We start from the raw sequence: 16,431 nt of genomic DNA, 5'->3' as shown, positions 1-16,431 counted from the left end.
TCAAGGCTGATTTCACCAAAGCTCACTCATATTCCTCTTTGCTGTTTCAACTGGTTTCCTGTACGGACCCACAGTCTCAGACTCTCCGATACTCTCCAGTTTTTCCACCTGCGCTGATGTTTGGGGCTGGAATGTTAGTGATATTTCTCTATTAACTCTACCTGTGCTTTGCAAATTTCTGCCACGGTTCTTCCGACATTCCTGTGGAATCCTCACTTCCTTATCAGACACCTGTACCATGTGTTTTCCAGACCAATCATAACTTGGTGCAACAGACACAACTCTTCAGCCTAACTTGCATGGTCTTCTATACACAGGAATGACTATATTTCTCTATGTTTTTTTTCTTTTTTTTTAATTTTAAACTTTTGTAATGTTAATTTATGTTTTGAAAGAGAGGCAGAGACAGAGAGAGACAGAGAGAGAGAGAGACTGGGAGGGAGGACCCAAAGCAGGCTCTGTGCTGACAGCAGAGAGCCTGATGCAGGGCTCGAACTCAGGAATCATGAGATCATGACCTGAGTCAGAGTGGGACACTTAACTAACTGAGCCACCCAGGGACCCCTATTCCCTATGTTTTTCTTATGCTTCTCGCTATGCAGTTAATGAAATATGTACTATACAAAAATCATATCTTCCTCTACTTTACATCATTGTTTTGGTTATTGAATCCTTGCCTGGTGATGTTTTCCTTCATCTCTATTTCTATTTACAGGAGTGCTACTAATATTTCATGATCTGTTTTAAACGCTACCTCATTCTTGATATTTCCATAATCACATCAGAGAGAGGTAATGGTTCTCTTTAGATATTCATAAGGTATGCCACATACTTTCTTCATCCTTGAATTATCACTTTAACCTGTCCTTAAAATAATCATATGCATATTTGATAAGAATAAAAATGGGGACTAGGATTCAATATTTCTTATTTTATTTATTTTTTTATTGTTAATTGTTTAAAACTTTATTTATTTATTTTGAGACAGAGTATGTGGGAGGGGCAGAGAGAGAGGGAGAGAGAGAAAGAATCCCCAGCAGGTTCAGCACCATCAGCACAGAGCTCCCTGTGAGGCTCAAACTCACAAACTGTGAGATCATGACCTGAGCTGAAACCAAAAGTCAGATGCTTACCTGGCGGAACCACCCAGGCACCCAAGTTTTTTGCTTTTCAAGTTGTGTTGTTGTTGCGCTAATATTTTGGTAGTTGCTGTCACAGTGTTTTGGAATTCTGATAAATAAGAAAAAAATGTGGAGGTAATAAGATAGCTTTTACACTATTTGTCACTTGTAGGATTTATTCCCAAGCAAGAAACATATTGTGGTGTCAATAATAGCATTTGGTTGTAAAAGAATAGAAAACAAACACGAAACACATTCTGCTTTTCACAAGATCTCGAGCAAATTCTAAACTTAATGTTATGTCTCTGTACACACTGAGTCCTCCCTATCTTTTAATGGAAGTGATGCTTTATAGATCTTACTTTAGTGGTCTCTCAGTACCAATCATCATTTATCTATGCAAGCCAATGGTATTAGACTATGCTTTGCACCTGTTCTCCAAACATATAGAATTTTATGCCTCAAATCTCATGAATGTCATTCAGATACCTTAGATTTGAAAGGTTCATGATGAACCCCAGATGTGGTTCTACGTCAGCACTACCTATTATACTAAGGAGCATCAATATATATAGTTGTAAAATCCAGTTGTACCAAAAAAAAAATATATATATATATATATACACACACACATATACCTTTGTATCTTTTTTCCTCTCACTACCCACTCCCCTCAAATAACTAATGACTTCCAAATCTTCTTAATTTTGTCTTATACATTTCTCTTGAAACTGTCCATTTTCCTCCACCTGCAGTAAAAACACCTGAGTTTCCTCTGGAACACTACCGTACCATTTTTTTTCCCTGTACATATCCTGACCTACTTCCAATACATTCTTCAACATGTGAGATCTTATGAAAATGCAAACTTAAACAGGCCTAAAATCCATAGATGACGACTCTTCAATTTTATTAAGGGAAAAGCCTCATTTCTTTCAGCATCTAAACACTGTATTTACTACGTTATGAATAGCTACAGATCTTCAACATCGATTTTATGTGTCCACCAACTAACATCCAAATTTGTAAAAATGTCTTTGCTGCAATTTATTTCAGGGCAACCATCCTTGACTACCTGCCTCCTGCTGAGCCAGAGCTCTAGACTTCTGAAACATGTACACATGCAGCATTTTGTATTTTTCTATTCACAGTAATATGATGATAAAATTAGGGTTTACAATAATCTGCATTCTGGACTACATTGCATACACCATGAGGATAAATCTTTGCAAACTCATTCATCATTGTACTTCTCATGATGAGCATGCTGTCTTCACTTGGTGGCAGTCACTCTATGTGTGCCGAGCACAGGGTGAAAGCCAGTGCATCTGGTAGTCTTTGAACATGTAAAAATTCTCTCTCATTTCCAAGCATTTCTAAAGTAGATTGAAAGTTGACACTAAATAGTTTGTAGAGAGGAATCTTATTATATGCTACCACCCGAAATTAATTAAAATTAAGTTATCAACTGTCTTAACCAACTTTAATAACTGGTCACAGAAGACTCACTTTTTACCTGATGGTAAATTTCAGGAAAAAGTTATGAGTTTCTACATATAAAATGGACACATTGGTTGCTAAGTCAACAATATGTAGGAGATATAATCTTTTCCAATGTTCTCTTGTGGGTGTTTTTCCCAAAGTTGATGAGGTTATTTATAAAAAATCTTTTTCTTGGCAAAAATCACATTGTTATTTGAAAGATCATTTGAGTTTGAAAACTGTTAATGCAAAGTGATTTGATGGCTATCTGATTTAAGACATTATTGCTTGAATTGTAATTTGGGTATAAAATAAGCATTAAAAATATGCCAAAGAAGGTTCTTCATGATGAAGGAAAATAATATCAAAAATTACTCATATTTCCAAAAATAAATAAATATTGGAAAAAGCAAATATACAGATAAATCTAAAATACATTTTCCTCTATTTGTTTAAAATGCACATTACTTTTTAAAGCAAAAATAATGGTATTAATTTGTATGTTTACAATGTATGTAGAAGTGATACATTTTATAATTATAATGCTTTCACTATAATGGGTGCACTAAGAACACATGTAAGATTGCAGATTTTTCCATGATTTTAAAAAAATAATAATTTTAATTTGTTTGTTTGTTTGTTTTGAGAGAGAGACAGAGAGACAGAGCATGATAGGGGCAGGGACAAAGAGGGAGAGAGAATCTGAAACAGGCTCCAGGCTCTGAACTGTCATCACAGAGCCAGATTCAGGGCTTGAACCCACAAACCATAAGATCATGACCTGAGCCAAAGTAAAATGCTTAACCGACTGATCCACCCTGGTGCCCCTGCAAATTTTCCTATGTTTAAGTGAGGTGGTAGAATATTAACTTTGAATTCACTGTGAACATTTATACACATATATATACATATATAGTTATAGTTATATAAATATATAGTAATCTCTACAGAAACCACTAAAAATTTAATGATAAGAAGTATAACTGAAAAATTCAATTAATGATTAAAAACGTTAGTCTAAAATAATAGTCCACAAAATATAGGAATGGGAAAACAAATAATCAATAAAAAAAGTGTACTGATAGAAAATAAACACTAACATAATAGAGTGAAAACTAACAATATCAACAACTACACTAAATATTAATGGTCTAAATATTCAAATTAAAAAGCAGAGGTAATCAGCACAGATAAATAAATAAGATCTACCCAGACCTTTCTACTAAAAATGCAATTTAAATATAAATACACAATTGAGTTCAAAGAAACTGGATAGAGAAAAAATTACACCATGTAAACCATGAGCAAGAGAAAGTCAAGGTGATGATATTGATACTGGTTGTAATAGGCATCAAGGAACTTACCAAAATAAGGAGGGCATGAAATAAAGGTAAAAGAGCCTATTCATCAGTAAAACATTACAGTTATAAATATGTAAACAACTAATAATAAGGTAGAAAAATACACAAAATAAACACTGATAAAGGTAAGTAGAGCAATAGAGAACTCCATAGTCTAAATAGATTTTAATATATCTCTTGAGGCATTTCATAACAACTAAACATTAATATATTTATAAAAGACCCAAACAACATTATTAATCAGCTTGACCATTTGATATTTTTAGAGATCTTTCCTAAAAAAATTACATATTTTTCTATTTATGCTAAATTCCCAAAGACAGGTAATACTCTGGATGGAACATTAAACAAGTGTCATTTAATTTAAAAGGATTCAAATTAGGGGCACCTGGGTGGCGCAGTCGGTTAAGCGTCCGACGTCAGCCAGGTCACGATCTCGCGGTCTGGGAGTTCGAGCCCCGCGTCAGGCTCTGGGCTGATGGCTCAGAGCCTGGAGCCTGTTTCCGATTCTGTGTCTCCCTCTCTCTCTGCCCCTCCCCCGTTCATGCTCTGTCTCTCTCTGTCCCAAAAAAATAAGTAAACGTTAAAAAAAAAAAAAAATTTTTTTTAAAAAATAAAAGGATTCAAATTATATAGAGCATTATCTTTGAATTAAATTACAAACTGGTAACAAAAATAAATCCATAAAAACTACAAATATATTGAAATTACACATTTCTATATAATCCATTGATGAAAGAATAAATCACAAAGGATATGTTTCACTTGAATAATATTTAACAAGTATATATACATAAAAAGATCATTGGAATGGAGATAAAACTGTTCCTTTGAGAGAAATGTGTGTCATTACAAATGTATATTACAAAATAAGGTCTAAAATTAATGACCTGTATTTACACTCCAAAAATATAGGAAAAAACAACATAGATTAGAACTTAAAGGGACAACACATCATAACCAAATAGGGTTTAGCCCAGCAATTGAGTGATACTTTAACACTCAAATATCAAACTGTTCACAGGTATAAAAATCTTGCAAGCATTTTGAGTAGGGTTGCATTAAAATTGAGGAAAATTGAGATCCTAAAAATACCAAATCTTCTTATTCATGAACGTGGCTCTTCTCTCCACTTCATTTCTTTCATCAATATTTTTAGCTTCTACATACAGATTATGCATCAAATTTATTAGATTTTTAAATAACTTTTGCGTTTTGCTATTGCATTTTTTAAAGTTTGATTCCAATTGTTTATTAATGGCTTCCAGGAGTTTGTTGTTGTTTTGCAAATTCTTTGGCATTCTCTATATAAGCAATCATGTCACTTTCAAATAAGGACAGTTTGATTTTCATTTCTAATCTTCATTACACTTGTTTATGAATGATTTATTGTACAAGCTAGGCTTTCCATTATAATGTTGCAAAGAAGTGGTGAGAGGGGACATTTTCGTCTTATTGCAGATCTTAGATGGAAAGTGTTTAACCTTTCATAATTAAGTATGATGTTAGCTATAGATATTTTGCAGGTACATTTTGTGAGATTGAGAAAGTTCCTTCTGTTACTACTTTGTTGAGAGTCTTTAAATGAATGTATATTGAATTTTACATAAAGCTTAATAGATAATCAAATGTTAAGTGTTGTCTTTGATTGCAGCCTGCTTGAAAATATCAAAGGGTAAATACATTTGGGGATAATGAGGGACACTCATAGATTCACTGGGCACTGAATAATGTTGAAAGTTATTTTTAAATTGTTAGTTCTGGTTTGACAATCTCATAATTTTCCGGTGAGTTATGCTCATATATTTTATGATGGATATTCTTATGATCTATAAATGTTTCAGGGAAAATTACAGTAAAATATTAAAATGGATTATCAAATCAGTGTGTATATGGTTGTCTGTTGATTTTCTCTTTTTTTAAGACACTTTATTCTATTTTATAAATTTATTTTGAGAGGGAGAGAGAAGCAGAAAGAGAGACAGGGAGAGAGAGAGAGAGAGAGAGAGAGAGAGAGAGACAGAGAGAGAGAGAATCCTAAGCAGGCTCCATGTTCTCAGCGCAGAGCCTGATGTGGGACTCGAACTCATGAACTGTGAGATCATGACCTGAGCTAAAATCAAGTGTTGGACGTCTAACTGACTGAGCCACCCAGGCACTCCTGTCTATTGCATTTTCATTTTGACATTTATAAATATTTGGTCATTTCACTGGAAAAAAATAATATGTACTATGTACTTCACAGTATCTTGGATGTCAGTATTTTGTTACTAGTCTAAACACCCTAATGGAACATTTTACTGAGTAAACCCTATGTCGCTACTTAAAACTCTACACATTATAACATTCAGCTCTTCTGTACAAAGACATTTTATAGCCAATTTCTGGAGAAAGTTTTGCTAAGAAATGTTTGTACTTTTGGATGCCTGGATGGCTCAGTTGGTTAAGTGCCCAAATCTCAGTTTGGTGTTTAGGTCATGATTTCAAGGCTTTGTGGGTTTGAGCCCCACATCAGGTTCTGCACTGACTCTTTCTCCTTCTCTCTCTGCCGCTCCCCCACTCATGCCGTCTCTGTCTCCCTCAAAATAAATTAAAAAAAAACCTAAAAAAAAGAGAAATGTTTGCAATTTTAAATATAGTTTATTCTAAACATAAGAAATTCCTTTTAATTTTTAGATTTTTATGTATAGGCATGTGTGTACGTATGTACATATATTATGTATATGTATGTATATATGAAAATACATATACTAATAATTCCTTTATCTCCTTTCTGTGTGTAACAGTGATAATAATAAAAAAAAAAAATATTTGTTGAGGTGAGGTCAACCATGAGGGGTCTAAATTACAAGTCAGAAAATAAAAATCAGTACATGATAAGAAGAATCTCTGGGGATAAGGCACCTAATTCAGTCACATCTTGATTGTGATGTGAAACCAGAAGCAAAAGACAGGAGGAAATCAGTGTCTGTTACATCAAGAATTATTTTCGTTCAAAGATGTGTTCAAATTACATCAAAGGAAAAAGGTTTTAAAATTTGTCTTGGAGACTGTTGTGGGGTTAAGAAACTTCCAGGCAGAGAAGATTGTATTTATGCAACGAATACGCATCCTTGCACAACCTATATTTATTGTATAGTGCCTTTCATCCTGAAGTGCTTCACAAATTGATTTACAAACTCTGTGCTGCAATCATTTTCATTTTTGAAACGCACTTCATCCGTTATGCACACGTATATTTCATTTTATGAATTTCAGGATATGGCATAGTAATCCCCAAATATCACTTTGAGTTTGAAACACTGTTTTATGGCTTCATGAAAACCACATGACAAATTGCGTACTCTGGTCTCTGTGACAAATCTGTCTTTTCAGTAAGTGGAGCTCTAATTGAAATGTACACTTCAACTTGCAGGCAGCAAAAGACAAAAAATATCAACTGGGGGCTCATGAATGGATGATGCATTAGTTAGCAGAAAATTTATTGGGTTACCACTGTGTATAGAAAAGCGATTTAGGTGTTATATGGGGGAAATAAAAAGTTCAGCCTCTGGCCTTGATGATCACACAAATTAATTTACACAGACAAAACATATCCACATGTAGATTTCAGTATTTCTTTAAGTAGCATACCAACAGATGTGAGCAAACATATGGCCCAAGCTCAATTCACAAGTGCTGAGTTAGTGCAGTAATAATATAATAATCAGAGCAGGACTGACAGATTCCTGAAGGGGATACATTTGAACCAGGCTTTTATTAGTAGAAAGGTTAAAATATACCTATCATTGATCGATAGATTTATTAATACACCATAAGTATACTTATCAGTTCATTTGCTGTAATAGCACTCTAAAATTCATAAATTTCTGCATTTTTTACTTGTTGACTCATAATGATTCATTAATTCATACATCCATTCATTCATGCATTCTACCATTTAGCCATGTAATCAACCATCATTTATTGAACATTTCATATACGTCAGAAAAACTGATAGAAGTCAATGACAAAATAGGGAAGAAAGCACAATCTATGTCCTTAAGAGATGGTTATTATTATTATTAAGACTTGTTTTCCTGGGGTGCCTGGGTGGCTCAGTCGGTTAAGCGTCTGACTTCAGCTCAAGTCATGATCTCACAGTTCGTGAGTTTGAGCCCTGCATCAGGCTTTGTACTGTCAGCTCAGAGCCTGGAGCCTGCTTCGGGTCCTGTGTCTCCTTCTCTCTCTGCCTCTCCTCCGCTCACACTGTCTTTCTCTCTCAAAAATAATAAACATTAAAAAAATTTTTTTAAAAGATGTTTTTCACCCTCTGATATCACAGTCTTAAATAATTATTAGATATTTAACATCATAATAGCTAAAGTTTGGACAATACCTCTTCATGTTTATGAAGGAAAATGTTATAGGCTGAATTGTTTCCCCTCAAAATTCATATGTGGAGGCCTTAACCCCTTTGATGATAAAGGCTTTAAATAAGTATTAAGGTAAAAAGAGGTCAAATGGTTAGGACTTAATTCAATATGACTGGTGTTATGAGAAACAGAGATTGGAACAAAGACAACACCTAAAACATGTGGGGACACAGGGGAAAAAAGAGTCATCTTCAAGCGAAGGAGAAATGACTCTGCAGAAACCAAAGCTATAGGACATTTTGGTCTGGGATTTCCAACCTCCAGAACTGTGAGAAAAATTTCTGTTGTCTAAGCCAGCTATTCTGTGGTATTTTGATTGGCACCCTTACCAAACGAGTAAAATACATTAGATCAATATCCAAATAAAGTAGAATATGATTGCTTTTTCCTGATCCCTATATATTAGATTCTTTTTCCAGCAATTGACAAAATATTATAGAATATTAAAAATATGTCATTGGATTTCTGAAAAGTGTCTTAGTAACAACACCCTTTTGATGTCATGATAATATTGGTAGGGATTATATGTAAAATAACTATAGAGGAAATTTTAACATAAGCAGCTATATTTTCACATTGGTTTTTCATTATGAAACCAGAGATATATTGCTTCAAAAACAAATTTGCCCTCAAGATACAATAAATCACATCTTAAGATTCAGAGAAAGAAAGAAAGCCCAGAAACAGATAAGAAATGGGAGAAATAATGGATACAGAAGGTGAGAAGAAAAAGTTTGTAAAATAAATGCCCAAAGAAAGCATGAATAAAATTTTTATTCATATTTATTATTACTATTCTAAAATAACTATGCAGAAATACATGAGGGGCAGGAAAAAATGAATTTCTCGAGGTACATTTTACTCCCTAAATGCATTCCTCTTTAAATGTTTTTTAAGTTGATTTATTTATTTTGGGGGAGAGAGAGAGAGAGAGTATGATCAGGGGAGGAGCAGAGAGAGGGAGAGAGAGACAATCCCAGGCAGGCTCCACACTGTCAGCACAGCGCCTATTGTGGGGCTTGGACTCATGAAATCATGAGATCTTGACTTGAGCTGAAACTGAGAGTCATATACTTAACCAATTGAGCCACTCAGGTGCCCCAAAGCATTGCCCTTTTATTTTTTCCTTGCTTATACGTATATGTTTATCTTGACAACATATCTCCTTTTTTTTGTTTGTTTCCTACGTATATACAAAACTCTTTGCCTCCACATAAATGCAAATATGGTTTCAAGTATTATGGGAAAATTGCTGTATCTGTCATCAAATTTATGACAAAAGTATATTGTTTAATATTATACATGTTAATGAAAAAAATCCATATAATATAATCATACTTTTATGTATACTTATATAGATCTTCCACATTATAAAGCTAAATACAAAGCATCTCCTTCTGGGTGATATAGTAATTATACTGCCGCATCACAAATTATTGCAGAATTTGGCATAGGATTTTGTACTTTTGAACGTTTCCACAACCAACAGATGAAATCTAATTATTTTTATAAGTTAATGTTGAACACAGACAGATATATCAATGGAACAGAATAGAAAATCCAGAAATGGACCTAAAATTATACGTTCTACTAATCTTTGACAAAGTAGGAAAGAATATTCAATGGGACAAAGACAGTCTCTTCAACAAATGGTGTTGGGAAAACTGAGCAGCAACATGCAGAAGAATGAAACTGAACCACTCTCTTACACCACACACAAAAATAAATTCAAAATGGATGAAAGACGTAAATATGAGACAGCAAACCACGAAAATCCTAGAGAACACGGGCAGCAACCTCTTTGACCTTCACCAGAGCAACTTCTTACTAGACATGTCACTGCAGGCAAAGGAAACAAAACCAAAAATTAACTATTGCAGCTGCACCAAGATAAAAAGCTTTTGCATAGTGAAGAAAACAATCAACAAAAGGAATTCTACAGAATGAGAAAAGATATTTGCAAATGACATATCTGATAAAGGGTTAGTATCCAAACTCTTTAAAGAACTTATCAAACTCAATACCCAGAAGACAAATTAACCTAGTTAAGAAATGGACAGAAGATATGTACAGACATTTAACCAAAGAAGACATACAGATGACTAACAGACACATGAAAAGATACTGAACATCATTCATTATCAGGGAAATAAAAATCAAAACTATGATGAGATATCACCTTACACCTGTCAGAATGGTTAGAATTAACAACACAAGAAACAACAGGGGAAGCCTCTTGCACTCTTGGTGGGAAGGCAAATTGGCTCAGCCAGTCTGGAAAACAGTATGGAGTTTCCTCAAAAAGTTAAAAATAGAACCACCCTACAACCTAGCAATTGCAGAACTAGGTATTTGCCCAAAGGATGCAAAAGTACTGATTCAAAGGACACATGCATCTCAATGTTTAATAGCTACACTATCAACAAAAGACGAACTATGGAAAGACGACAACTGTCCATCAACTGAGAAATGAATAAAGAGGTGGTATATACATACAATGGAATATTGCTCCGCCATAAAAATTAATGAAATCTTGGGGCATCTGGGTGGCTCAGTGGGTTGAACATCCCACTCTTGATTTAAGCTCAGGTCATGTTCTCACAGTTCATGAGTTTGAGCCTGCCATTTGAATCCCTGCTTGGGATTCTCCCTCTCCCTCTCTGTGCCCCTCCCCAGATCACACGCTCTCTCTCTCTCTCTCTCTCTCTCTCTCAAAAGGAATAACCATTTTTTAAAAAAGAAAAAAAAATGAAATCTTGCCATTTGTAATGACATGGATGGAACTAGAGTGAATTATGCTAAGTGAAATAAATCAGTCAGAGAAAGACAAATACTGTATGATTTCACTCATACGTAGAATTTAAGAAACAAAACAGATGAACAGGGGTGGGGGAAGACAGAAGCAAACCAAAAAACAAAACAGTCTTAATTACAGAAAACAAACTGAGGGTTGCTGGAGGGAAGGTAAATGGGGATAGGATAGATGGATGATGGGTACTAAGGAGGGCACTTGTGATGAGCACTGGGTGTTATATGTAAGTGATGAATCACTAAATTCTATTTCTGAAATCAATATTACACTATATGTTAACTAGAATTGAAATGAAAACTTGAAACAAAAGAATAAAATAAATAAAATAAAATGTATCAGTAAAATAAATAAAAGAATATTGATTTCAGAGATGAAAAGTCAGAAAAATTTGAAGTTGATAGCATTATATGTAGCAATAGATTCAGGCAGAACAATGCTAGGTCTTAAAACGAAAAAAAAAAAAACCTATATTACAAAAATACTTTTCCTCAAAAAATCAAGGAAATATATGACTAATTGAAATTTTGTGTTTTTTGAAACATAATTATCACTTTTGAAAACCACTATTTGCAAGTTGTTATTTTTTTTAAGATTTAAGGAAAGCACATTTTATTAAAACAATATCTTATGTTTTCATTCATGAAAGCTATTTATTAACAGAAACACTACAATGTCCCAGAGGTGTTTTATAATGACACATATCTGAACATTTTTATTAGTAACTGAATATGATGTAGAATTCGTACTTGGAAATTACAATTCTGAAATAATGAAAAAATGGAAATATAACTTTCTAAGTTAATTAAAATTAGTCAATGATAAGACAAAACATCTTAGCTTGAAGGTAGAATAATATGTCAATAATTATAATATTAAAATAGCCCATTCTAATAAGTAGTTACTGGGCTCCATTCACTGTACTTAGCCTTTATAGATTATTCAGGGGATCCCCATTATCATGCTATTAATAATATGCACTTATTGACTATTTATACATCTTGCTGCTTTCAGAGTCTTGAAAATCTGCTGCAGGTCACAAAAATAGCAGAGCCAAACTTAAATGCAAAATTAAATAGATAGTTGATACAGAGATATGGAAATAAAAATCTAGGTTATAGATATATAGATATATATTTTTAGATATATGTTTCTCCATGTGTATTGAGTTCTTCCTATGTTCTTACTCTTCAATAAAATTAAAAGATGAATTTAACCACATTTAGAGACTCTGAAATAGTATTAGAAAGGATATCTCTTATTTATCTCTAAAAGTTGATGCCATTTAACAATGGACAACTATAAACTATCAGAAATATACCTATAAAAGTGAATTTAATATTCTAATCTGTATTTGGAGGTGTTCATTATTGAGAACATACTGCAAAGAATATATATTTAACATATTTTGTGATAAATGTCCTAAATATGAAAGATGATGTGCTTGAGTAAAGGACTCATACATAAGTTATGCTTACTCTGTTGGAAAAATGCAAAATGGTGACTTTAAAATTTGTGAAATATTTGTGAGTTTTAAGAAAATGTCTTAATTATTAAGTGTTTTAATAAATCAAGATGACAAAAGTGATTCTTCTATGTTCCTGAGAGGCTTTTATCCATATAATTTTACGTGTCTATAAAGTTTTCAATGTTTCAAAAATCACATTATTTTATTTTTCTGTTTTCAATGTTATTCTAACATTTGGTAAAAATTATGGTGTTGTTATAAATTATGCTTTTGAATGCAGTGTATGTTGCCATTGTTTAAAAAAAGACTTTCTTTTTATACAATGTAAATTTGCATTCTGAGACTAGAGATCAAATTTTAAAGGTATTAAATAAAAATATATATTCTTTGAAAAGTCACATGAATACATTTAATAAAATACATTAAATGTATTTCACTTATGTTTTTATTCATGTATTTACTGTCACCTAATCCATAAAAGTGGCTACACTTTGTGAAATGTGTGTGATATCTTAGACCCAACCAGCATATTCATGTTCAAACCTGAACTTTGGGTCATTAATACTCTGCCAGGAACTATTAGACATTTACCAGGGGGTTTGGGGGAGGCTAATACAGGTTTCTAAATGACAAGAAAAATATATGACCTTATGTCAGATCATTAAGCCCAAATGGTGTATGTGAGAAGTGGACCAAAATGCACATTCTCCAAAGTCAGAAAAGAAGAGGTATTGTATAAGAAAGGGTCGAGTATGTGTTAGAAGAAAACTCAGCCTGATGAATTACACTGAGCTGCAGATAATTTCTGATGTTTTCAGAGGTGTGATCTTAGTTTCTTTGCTTTTGCAGACTACAGCAGTTAAAGGTGTTGAAAGGTACCAAATATATGGTACTGTTTTCTTAGTGGAATTCTAATTTCTTTTAAGCATGCATAGTCTTCAAGTAATAGTAATGTTAGAGGTCATTTATTTGCAAGGATATTTTAACATGTAATTTCAATTTGAATTTAGGAATATAAAAAAATATAATATTCAAAGCTTCTGAACACAGCTATTATACTACCTGGTTAGAGCCACAGTCAATTCTGACTTGATCATTGCTCATGCTGTATCAGCTAAAGGCTTTGTGTCTCATGTAGGTAATACATGAAAATATGCATAATATTCATTCAAGTGTCTGCCTCTACAAATGTTTACAGTAAAACATATATATATATACATATACACATATGTATATATATGAAACAATATCCATTTTTGAACTTGCTTAAATAATAATGTAATTTATATAGTATTTCCCTAACTCATGTGTAGTTTTTTCATGTCAAATTTTGCATTTGTTTATAATAGCAGTGATATTAGGTAGAGCAGCTAAGAATTGTTTTCTTTCATAGAAGAGACCCCCAAGGTATGTGGGGAGTAAAAACAGAAATATTGGGGTTCCATGTTTGTCCTCATATTTCTTAGAGTCAATGGTAGTAAGCTAGTGAAATGCAACAGATTCCCTAATAAAGTCTTGTGAAACGCAATATTTGCAATCTATCTGAGAAAAACTCAAATGGAATCAAATTGAATCAAGATGAGAGATTTCCATGTCATTTCAGTTCTGTTGATTTCAATATACACATTTGGCAAAGAACCAACATACGGTGCAGTGCTCTATACTTTATGCATATAATTTGTATTTGTAGGTCTTTATAAGTTGGGTTAGTCCTTCTTTTGTGAATAAAAGTACATGAGGAATTAAACACAAATTGATCCACTAATTATTCTTCCATTTTCAATAAATAACCCATGTATTTCCTTTGAAAAATTCCACCTGTTCATCAGTTATTCATAAAGATTTCTCATCTTACTGGACAAAAGAAAATATAGAGATGGTGAACTAATAATGAATACTAAATTATATATTTGTATATTGTGTGTAAAGAGATACTATGTTGTTGTAAACACTGTTTATACACCCACAAAAATGTGTATATAAAATATCATATGCATATATACACAAATATATATATATATTCTATTCATATTCCAACTTCATTTATATATCCTAATATATCACAATAGATAGGAAAATAATTCATTTTCAAAATGGTTACTTGTAAAGATAAAGATAAAATTAATTTCTTTTTAAGAGAAGTACTTTCAACAAAAGTGACAAGTTATATTCACTCATATAACAAGGGAAAACTTATCTCGGATGTAACTAAGACCAGAGGCTTTTTTAGATTGTAAAAATTACTAGTTTCCTCAATTTCCTGACAGGCTTATGTAATAAATGGCAATTAAAGGGCCATTGAATGAATGTGAAGGATAATAGAAATTGTTAGGTGACTACAAGAGGAAATTAAAGAGAAATGGAATTGCAGAGAAATCAAAAAGTAAGGAAAAGGGAGTGGATAATTAGAGAGAAGGCAAGTATCAAGACTTGAGCCAAGAAAGGGAAGGTGGAACATAAATTTAGACAAAACTTGCTTCAAGTGTCCTCTCAATATTGAAGAGAAAACTCTTCATTAATATGAATCTTCCCTGTTAAAAACGAAATGAGTGGTGTTTTCTTTATGTTATTTCCTTAAGCCACTTAAATCTTCAAATTAATTACATATATCCATTAAAATTCAGGTAAGGAAAGCAATGTTTATATTACGAATTTTAATATATTTAATTTTTACTATTTGTTTACTTCATTCATGTCATATTAATCCTTATGTGTGTCAAGTTGCTTGCCACTGGCTGGCCGATACAATAACGTGGAAAATAAGGAACAATTGAGGCCCTGGGCATTGATATTTCAAGCTTTATAAAATGCATTGTCTTCATACCCAGAAATGGAGGAACAATCTCCATCCCTGGGTACAGATGAAAATAAAGGGATAATGATCCATATAATTCACTCATTTCTTTTGAAGTAAGCAAAGAGATATTATACAAGTTTCCAAAGTATTTTTCTGGAACTTACCCCTGAAAATTAAATCAAAGGAATTCCCAAAACCCTTCTATGAGGGCTTTTCACAAAGTCATAATAGCACAAGCCTACAAAGATGATTTTCAATCATGACATAGAGGAAACATTGCCTTAATTCATCCTGCAGACAAAATGGATGAGAGCGGAGTTTTCCTTCAAATAATTTTCAAGAACCTGAGGCTTGAGTGCGTCATCAATTTGAAAAAGCGAAGAGACACTTTTAGAACCAATTTGCAACATCAATAGCTAGAGTTTGCCATGAATACTTGAAGTATATCGCACTGAAGAGTGATGTAAGTGCTTCCCTCCTAACGTTTCTAGATCATTGTATGCAAAGCTTCTAATATATCCTTCATCTGTAACAGGCAGGTCCTCCTGCATGATGTAATTTTTTTTAAAGTATGAGGCAATCATTTCCCAGTTTTTCGAAACCAGGTAAACTTCTATCTTAAAGTCATAAATCTATCCAACTAAATTACCTTTTGATAATCAAAGACAATCCACATGGCGGGGGGTGGGGGGGGGAAAGGAAAGCTGTGCTTAACATTCAAATTGCATGCCAAAAGCCATACCTGTATCATATAATTTTCCCTAAAATATTAGGCAGTTAGGTACAGTACAGAATTTCTCATTAATCACACAGTCAGTAGTGATGACACAGTTCATCTTAGAAATAGATGAGTTTCTTCCACATTAATTTTTGCCAATAATCTTGGTTATCAGTCTAAATTTGAAAGACATTGTATAATCCATGCTTTTTTATTTGAGTGTCTTGCAACATAAAAATTGACTTCTTTTGTTTGCATTA

This window comes from Puma concolor, chromosome D3 (assembly GCF_028749965.1).
Source record: "Puma concolor isolate L17-30 chromosome D3, mPumCon1.1.hap2, whole genome shotgun sequence".
Taxonomy (NCBI): domain Eukaryota; kingdom Metazoa; phylum Chordata; class Mammalia; order Carnivora; family Felidae; genus Puma; species Puma concolor.
The sequence above is the reverse complement of the archived record's forward strand: the minus strand, read 5'-3'. Positions refer to the sequence as shown.